This window comes from Arvicanthis niloticus, chromosome 10 (assembly GCF_011762505.2).
Source record: "Arvicanthis niloticus isolate mArvNil1 chromosome 10, mArvNil1.pat.X, whole genome shotgun sequence".
Classification (NCBI taxonomy): domain Eukaryota; kingdom Metazoa; phylum Chordata; class Mammalia; order Rodentia; family Muridae; genus Arvicanthis; species Arvicanthis niloticus.
In genome coordinates this window covers 53,143,135-53,153,273 of record NC_047667.1, presented here as the reverse complement: position 1 = coordinate 53,153,273, position 10,139 = coordinate 53,143,135, and positions in this window count along the sequence as shown.

The window sequence follows — 10,139 nt, the reverse complement described above, 5'->3', positions numbered from 1 at the left end:
TGAGGGGCAATTAATACTGTTGGAAATGAAAATGTAATGAATCAACTTTTAAAAAAACAATGTAAACTGTCAATAGATTCTACCAAATTAAAGAAAGAATATTGGAGATGGGAGAAATAGTTGACACATTCAAACATAAAAGAAAATGAGTGCCTGATTTTAGTGGCATTGCCTTAAGTTTCTCTCCATTTAGTTTGATGTTGGCTATTGGCTTGCTGTATTGCCTTTATTATGTTTAATTATGTGCCTTGTATCTCTGATCTCTCTAAAACTTTTAACATAAAGGGGTGTTGGATTTTGTCAAAGGGTTTTTGAGAATCTAATGAGATGATAATGTGATTTTTTTTCCTCTCAATTTGTTTATATGGTGGATTACAGTGATGGATTTTCACATATTGAACCATCCCTGCATCCCTGGGATGAAGCCTACTTGAATCGTGGTGGATGATGTTTTTGATGTGTTCATGGATTGTGTTTGAGAGTATTTTATTGAGTATTTCTGCATCAATGTTTATAAGAGAAATTAGTCTGAAACTCTCTTTCTTGGTTGAGTTTTTGTGTGGTTTAGGTATCAGGGTGACTATGGCTTCATTGAATGAGTTTGGCAATTTTCCTTCTTTTCTACTTTGTGGAATAGTTTGAGGAGTGTTGGTATAAGTGAGTACACACCATGCATGTCCTTTTGGTTCTGGGCTATCTCACTCAGGATGATATTCTCAAGTTCCACCCATTTGCCTGAAAAATTCATGATGTCTTTTTTTAATAGCTGAGTAATACTCCATTGTGTAGATGTACCACATTTTCTTTATCCAGTCTTCAACTGGGAGACATCTAGGTTATTTCCAGTTTCTGACTATTACAAATAAAGCTAGTATGAACATAGTTGAGAAAGTGTCCCTGTGATATAGTGGGGCATCTTTCGGGTATATGCCCAGGAGTTGGGTCTTGAGGTTAAACTATTCCCAGTTTTCTGAGAAACTACCAAATTATTTCAAAGTGGTTGTACAGGTTTGCACTCCCACCAGCAATGGAGGAGTGTTCTCCTTGCTCCACATCCTCCCCAGCATGTGCTGTCACTTGAATTTTTTTTTACCTTAGCCATTCTGATTGGTGTAAGAGAAAATCTCAGAGTTGTTTTGATTTGCACTTCCCTGATGACTAGTGAGGTTGATTGAGGGCCCTGAAGGGAATAGGAACTCCACAAGAAGACCAACAGAGTTAACTGACCTAGACTCTTTGGGGTCTCAGAGACTGAACCACCAACCAAAGAGCATACATTGGCTAGACCTAGGCCCCTTGCACATATGTATCAGCTGTGCAGCTTGGTCTTTCTGTGAGTTCTGAACAACTGGAGCAGAAGCTATCCCAAAAGTTGTTGTTTGTCTATAGGATATGTTCTTCTAGCTGGGCTGTTGCCCATGTGGGGGATATGTTCTCCTAGGTGAGCTGCCATGTCTGGCTTCAGTGGAAGAGGATTCTTCTAGCCCCACAAAGACTTGATATACCAGGATGGGGGAGACACACAGGGACTCCATCCTCTCAGAGGAGAAAGGGAGGGGAAATGAGAAGAGGGATTGTGAGAGGGGTTGACTGGGTTAGTGATCAAGATGTAAAGTGAATAAGTAAATGAAAGAAAAAGAAAAAAACAAGTGGCTGGAGAGATAGCTCAGTGATTAAGAGAACTGACTACTCTTCCAAGGACGCAGGTTCAGTTCCCATCAGCCATATGGTGGCTCAGAGCCATCTATGAGTCCAGTTCCAGGGCATTTTGGTGTGCTCTTGTGGCATTTTCAGGCACAAGCATGCACACATGTAAGTAAAACACCCATGCACACAGAATGAAAATAATTTCAGAAAACAAAACAAACTGAACACGGTCATAAAGTCCAAGAACTCTAAAAAAAAAAATGACCTATGATTTAGAAACTGATCTAAGACTCTATGGGATAAAAAGGAGCTGAGATAAACATTAAAGAAAGTTTAAAAATATATTTAATAAAATCAGAGTTAAAAATCCCAAATCCAGAAAAAGAAGTAGATATGCAAATGTAAGAAGCATTTAGAACCCATATAGACAAGATCAGAGAAGAATCTTTCCATGATATATCATCAGTATGGCAAAAATACAGAATCAAGAAACAACGTTGAATCAGCAACACAACCAGAAAGGCAGAAACGCATAAACATCAGTCCTGTTATCAACCAAAAAAGCCAGGAATTAATGGAATAATGTTTCAAGCTCTGAAAATAAGGAACCTCTGATAAAAAAAAATGCCACATCCAGTAATCTGCCTTTTAAAAACAGATATAGAAATAAGCACATTTCAAGACAAGCACAAATGATAGCCTGTTATGACCACCCAGCCAGCATGATGGAAGTTACTCAATGGTCTAGACTACTATAAACATAGGAGCGCCACAGTCTCTTAGTGACAAGAGCACAGGGAAGGAAATATTTCATGATAGTAACCGATGGACAAAGAAGGGCTAGGAAGGAATCAAATATGTCTAATGTGGTACACAAAAAGAACCTAGCTACAAATAGAGGAGAAAGCAAAGGACAAATAAGAATCCAACTAACAAGGGAAAACAACCAGCAATATTGCAGAAATCAGAATACATCTCTTGGTGATAACTGTAAACATGAATGGACTCGATTCAGCAGTGGAATGGAAACCGGATGATTGGGTTGGACATCTAACCAACTATCTGTTCCGTTTCTAAGAAATGTGTATCAGATATAAGACACCCACAGACTAAGAGCCAAAGAATGGAAAACAATTTATCAAACAAGTAGAAACCTTGAGTAAGCTGAGATAGTTATACTAACATCAGATAAAGTAAACATCAAATTACAAAAGATAAAGAAGGCCACTATACATTAGTCAGAGCACAAACCATCAAGAAGACATAACCATTGTAAATGTATATGTATATATATTATATATTATTATACATAGAATAGATACATTTATTTTATATTAATATTATATGTTATACATACACTAAACACCAGGCTTCTCATTTCTTAAAGCAGGGTTTATTAAATATAGTAGGTCAAGTAGGTCCCCCATACAGTAATAGTAGGTGACTTCAATAAACCACTCTTATCTTTATCTAGATCATTCAATCTAGAAATCAACAAAGATAACCTATAGTTAAGCTATATCATAAAGCAAATGTACTTAGCCTATGTCTACATAATATCCCACCTAACATGTACAGAACACAAGTCCTTCTCAGCAGCCCATGGACTCTTGTCTAAAATACACTACATTATAGGCCACGAATGAAATCTTCAAAAAGAAAAAAAAAAGAGTCAAAGAACCAAAACAATCTGATTCAAAATGCAAAGGGAACAACATAATTTCATTTATCTTATCAGATCATAATACAATAAAATTAGAAATAGATAGCAAAAAAAATTATAGAAACTGCACAGAAACATAGAGTCTAAAAAATACATTATTTAATGTCCTGTATAGCAGAAAAGGAATTTTTTTAATTTTAGGAATTCTTTTCTTTTATTTAAATTATATTTACATATCAGATTTTACTCCTTACCCCATTCCCCCTCCACCCAGGAACCCCTTATCCCATTCCCCCTCCTCCTGCTTCTATGAGGGTGTGCCCCCATCTGGCCCCCACTCCCACCTCCCCACCCTCGAAATCCTCCCTGGTTGGTGTTCAGCCTTCATGAGACCAAGGATCTCCTCTACCATCTATGCCTGACAAGGCCATCCTCCCCTACATATACAGCTGGAGTCATGGGTCCATCCCTATGTGCTCCCAGGCTGGTGGTTTTAGATCCTGGGGAGCTCTGGTTGGTTGGTATTGTTGCTCTCTTCTTGGGGCCACAAACCCTTTCAGTTCCTTCAGTCTTCTAATTCTCCATTGGGAACCCTTGATCAGATCAACGGTTAGCTGTGATCATGTGCCTCTGGATATGTCAGACTCTGGTAGACCTCTGAGGAGACAGCTATATCAGGCTACTGTTAGCATGCACTTCCTGACATCCATATCAGTGTCTATCTTTGGTGACTGCACATGGGATGGATACCAAGGTAGAATGGTCTCCAGATGGCCCCTCCTTGAGTTTCTGTCCCACACCTTGTCTTCATATTTGCTCCCTTGAGTATTTTGTTACTCCTTTTAAGTAGGACTGAAGCATCTACACTTGGTTTCCCTTATTCATGAGCTTCATGTGGTCTGTTAGTTGAATCTTGGCTATTTCAAGCTTTTGGGCTAATATCCACTTATCAGTGAGTAAATACCATGTGTGTTCTTTTGTGATTGGGTTACCTCACTCAGGATGATATTTTCTAGTTCCATCCATTTACCTAAAAATTTCTCTAATTCATTATTTTTAATAGCTGAGTAATACTCCATTGTGTCCTTCAACAGAGGAATGGATACAAAAAAAAATGTGGTACATTTACAGAAAGGGAATTTTTAAATTACCAAAATTAAATGAAAATGAAAGCACAAATTACCAGGATCTTTGAGACAGTTAAAGCTATTTTAAGAACAATTCATATACCTATGATACTTATATTTAAAAATCTGAAAGGTTAAAAATAATGGTGCCCCTCATGTCCCTGGGAAAGCAAGAATGATTCAAACCTCATAGCTCTTTGAATTTTCTGTTCATTTTATCTTCCCCATCCTGCACTTCCTTGCCTTCTGACTTGCTTACTGAGTTAAGGCTATGGCCTTTTAGGAAATGAGTATTTGTCTGATATCTTTGTGTTTCTTATATTTTTGTTCCAGTTTGTACAATATTGGGTCTCCTGAGTGAGCTGCCATCTCTAATAGGCTCTGAGTCCCACTATAACTCAACACCGTGAGAACGCAAGACCACCAAACCAATAACCACAGAAAAGAAAATGACAAAAGTCAAGTCACACAAGGCATAAAGTTAAAATTCATTATAGTCAAAGTGAAAGTAACAAATAGGCATGCGAACAAGGGAGGCACGTGTATTCATTGATTTTCTGTTGTGGAGATGAATTAGTCAGACAAAAAAAAAAAAGCAAGTTATGGAAGAAAGGGTTGTTTATTTTTGCTTTCAGTTCTGGTGGGGATGCATCCCCATCACAGGGAAGGGATGGCAGCATAGTGTGAGGCTCCCTTGGCAGTCAGGAAGCAGAGTGATCACATTTCATCTGCACATAGGGAACAGAAAGAAAACAGAAGGCACCTGGCAGTGAGGTAACTCCTGTGGCAGGACTCCACCTCAGCAGGGTTCTAAACATTCCCACACAGCACCGCTAACTAGGTAGGGACCAAGTGCTCAAAGTTATGCATCTAAAGAGGACGTTTTTCATTCAAACCACAAAAGGAAAAAAATGAAAGAATAAATAGGAAGTTGAAATAAAAGAGAAGGAAAAGAACAAGTAAAGAGAAGAATGTTAGGAAGGGAGAGAGGAATCAGTAGGATAAGCATGTGGAAAAAGTTTGATAGAAATAGGAAGAGGAATGAAGGATAAGACTTTTGAAGAAAAAACTTTTGAAAAAAAAACCACTTAGTAACAGGACTGAAGAGAAGATGGCTCAGGGGTAAAAAGTTTGCTGCTCACAACCTGGAACTCCAAGCCAACAGATCCAAAGTCTTCTTCTAGCCTCAGTGACAACATGCACGCACATATGCACAGGCACAAGTGCACACAGAGACACACAGATGCACACACACACACAAATTGATAAAACAAATCTTTTTATTAAGAAAAAAGTCATAAAAATTATTACAAATACAACAAAAGGAATACACTAAGAAAGAAATAGTTGGACAAATCTTTATTTCAAAGTATTATTTCACCTTCTTTCTGTCCCCTCCTCCCCTACCTTCCAGTACTGGCATTTTCCAAGTCTGGAGTGGAAACTCATTATGCTTCTGATTTCAGGCAGGTGATGGTCCCAGATCAGCCTGGAGTTGGTTGCCTGGTAGACTTGTATTCACTTTAGACCCTTGCTTCTTTGAATACCAGCAGCCACCACTGACTTCATTTATTTTTGCAGCCTGTGGGCTGGGCATTTTTCCACTCACTCCAAAGTCAGTCTCTTTGTAGTAACTAATATATAAGCCAAGGGCTACTACCCAAGCATGCTGGAGCATCTGGGAAACAAACAGAAGTGAGATGTGTACCACAACGCTAGTCTCACTACATTTAAATCTCACCTAGCATTGAAGGTCGTGCGGGAAAGAGGAGGCTGTGGGAATCAGGTACTCTGTTGGACGTAAGCTCCAAGCGTTCCCATCAACAAGTAACCATGCAGCAGAGAAGTAGGCACTAAGGCTAATGATCCTGATGACCTCAGCCTGGCAGCTGGCCCTCTCCAAAGATGCCCTCAAATGATGGGGTTTGCTCCCTGCTACATCGGGCATCACTGCTTCCACCATGCCTTGCAAACCCTCAATGTCCTCCACCTGGACTCTTTCCCAGGTTCTAGTTCAGCCTTCTCTCTCTCCACCACTCCCTGGCACAGCCATCTCCCACACAGACATTGTAGTAGGCTGGCCCCAGGCTCTCTGACTTGTGATTACTCCTTCATTCAGGCCCTCACTGTGAGTAGTTTATTTTCAGACAGTATATTCTCTCAAGATCATGTCCAGCCATAGCTCTCCAAGATACAAGGAGTAACAAAACAGGTTTCTTCCCCAATGGTGGGTGAGCTGTCATGAAAGAGAAGCCAGTGTCAGGCCAAACACCCCTACTGGATTTAAGGGTTTTGACAGTTGTAGACTTATCCTCTGACAGACTTCCAGTTTCTTTCCACTGGCTACTTTGTGGGAAATATTTTCCTGCCCCTTAGTGGGAAGCTACCGGATGCTTCTTCCATGTCTCTGTGTAACTTGCTTCTCTCTGCTTTTCAGCTGGCCTAACGTCTCTTTTATGATATCTGATGTGCTGCCTTTCTGTAGGATAACCTGTTCTTTATTACTCTACTTCTTCTCCTCTGTTTTCCAATCAGCTTCTAATCTTCCATCTTACCCTGGGGCTCCATTGCATAGGATTTAAATCACAGCCTAATACAATAACTCATTCTCTCCGTTGCTGAAATTCACAAGTACAAGAATCAGAGGGTAGAAATGAGAAGTGGCCCCAGTCACTATTACTAATAATGACCCATTAGCAAATATTTACTTCCTGTTCTATGGTTTTATCCTTTGCTGACCTACATATCTTTGTTCTTTAGAAAGGAAAACTTTCTCTTTGCAATTTGGTGTTTCCATTAAACTTGGAGTCAAGACTGATTTCCAGACACTTTGGAAATTACAACACAATCTAGATTAAGACTGAAAAAATTACTCAGATTTCTCAAAAAGAATGTGTAGATAGATCATCTTCCCAGGTACAAAATAAACCTTCAAGTGGAAGTTGAATGGAAAAACCCATTGAGTAATAAAAGGCTCTGTTCATTCAACCAGGGGATAAAAGGCTGCTATTGTTACTAAAGCTAAGAGCATCCCTGATAGTTCTGCCCCCAAGACCTCTGCTTCTAGCCAGCTGGTGATCCAGGCCTGTTATAAGAAGTCAAAAATGGGTTGGTAGTGAGATTTTTTCAGATGATCTTGTTAGTGGTCAAGAAGCTAGTGTTGAATAATTTTGAGTCTCAGGGTCCCCCAGTTGTCTAGAAAGTCCATCAGATTTGGTGGTTTTTTTTTTTTTTTTTTTTTTTTTTTTTTAAGATTCCATGCCAGTAGAAGCATTCGAACACTTTCGCCTCACCAGACACTGGGCTTAAAACAAAATGTCCTGCCCTCCCAGTGAATGTAGCACGGTCCAGAAGATTAATCATGCCCTAAGCAGCCTGGTTTGAGGATGGAACTGGATGAAAGCAGTGGAGCTCAGAGGTGTGCTGGCAACTCCAAGCTCTCACCCCTAGTTGCTGGTCTCACCAAAAAGGTGAGCAAACTACAGCCTGCCCTCTGCCATCTGCAGTGTTCCACGGGACAAGTTGAGCTACGTATACAAGGCATACTGTCCTATTTGGAGTACCTGAACAGCCACAAGCCTATGGATAACATTATTCTGGATAGCTGCACATGGAGCATTTGGAGTTCCAAGGAATGGAGTTAAACTTCACTCTGCACTTCTCTTGAGCCTTCTCCATCAAGAACCAGGTTACTATAGTAGGCCAAATGGAGATCCTGTTATAAGGGAGGTCCAAACACCCATTATGATGTAAAACTTGGAGCAGTAATAGGCTTCCATATGGGTAGAGAGAGTCTTCATTCTTGACACTGCAAGAATGCCTTTCTAACAAAAGAAGTCATGTATGCCTTTTAGAGCACTAAATATCTTAATTGCCCCCAGGATGCCTCCACTGGCAGCTCCTGGACTAGACCAAAGCTTATACCATTGTCACTCAGGCAGAAAGTCTTGATTCCCAAAAGGCCTCTCAATGTAGCAGTAGTTCAGGGTTCTGACATTGGTGGCTCCATAGTCAGGCTCACTGCTGAAGAGTTGGATATGCACCTGGGTCCAGAGATCACCCGGGGTACTAACAATAAGTAAATGATGGTCCCATATCCCACTCATACATGTGTAGCCCCAGCAAGACCAGGGTCCTGGTCCTGAGGAAAACTGAAAACAAGACCAACCCTTTGAGTCCTGACTCTAGAGGCCAAATTCTAGAGTATTCAAGTACCAAAAATAGAGATAACAGATTTGAGATGAGTGTTAGGCGTACGTAGCTGAGAAGACCAAGACTTCAGGGTACCATCAAATCAGACTCCCAAGATGATCCAGAGTCTGAATAGAACTCAAGAAGCCTAAAAGACTTTTTTTCTAGACTGTTACCCAAGGCCTGGCTCTGAGGGAAACTTTGTACTTTGGGCCCAGAAAAGGGCCTTTTCCCTGGCAGTAGGCCTCTGTGAGCCCACAGATCATACACTGGCTAACACTGACAAGAATCCACACCCTGACAAGAAAATATTAAGTCAGCCATTGACAAGAATCCATGGCTTGACAAGGGAGTACTAAGTCAGCCTGCTCCTAAAAGTTCTAGAACACTAAGTACTTGGCATGGATTTGGTGACATCATCCCACACCTGGGATAACCTTTTGTTTCAAGGCCAACCATAGGAGCAGCACAAGTTGCAATGTATAGCAAGAACACAGTGTTTCTTGGTGCCCAAGCTTGGCGCCTGTGACTAAACATGATTTCATACAGATTCACTTAGTCAAGAATGGACATACACTGACTCAGTGATTGAGAAATTCTAGGTGCTGACCAATTACGACTATGGTTGAAAGAATGGTGCTACCATTGCTGGGAATATTCCATCTTTATTTTGTTATGATATGTTTTGTGTGATTGTGTTTGTGAGTATATGGCATAAATTTATTTTACTTATGCTTATCACTCTATCATGTACATACTATTTACATAAATACTTAAGTGTTAATTTTATATTGTGCCTGTCTGTCATAGCATTTAAGATTGGGGACATCTGAACATAAACAACCTTACCCAAGTATCCTTCTCTCTTCTTTTGGAAAGAGTTCAGTGTTTTTTCCCCTCACCTGAAGAATAGTTATAGCGCATTGACATGTTGGGTGAAGCGATTACTTTTTCATTGCTCTCACTTGCGTTTTAAAATAAACTTTATTATACAAAAACATACAAATAAATCACACAAACACACACAAATTAAGCAGACGGGAAGTCGATACATGTTAATGAACCTCTGTACAGTTAGAATAGCCTGATTGAAAATTAAGTACAGTTAAAGGCCAAGCATATAGGTAGTAAATTAACAAAAGGTGGTGAGTTTTACACATCTTTGACAAGATTAAAGGATACCAAGCTGGTGAAACATTATTCTCGAGGTTCACTAGGCAGTAAGCCAATTCCTCCTTTGCTGGATGGGAAATGGATATTTGGGCATTTTGTTAGAATGATTGAACTAACTCAGGTGTGTCCACGAAGGTGTTTCCAAAGACTGGTGTGAGACTCAAGTGTCCACTGAATTGGAATGATCCAACTTCAGGGTGGCAGACACCATCTAACTGGCCAGGGGCATAAATAGAGTAAACATGCAAAAGAAAGACAGAGTTCTTGGTTTTCCTTGCTTTGGGATACTCTTCTGCCTTTGGACATCAGAACTCCAAGCTCCTGTGCTTTGGGATTCC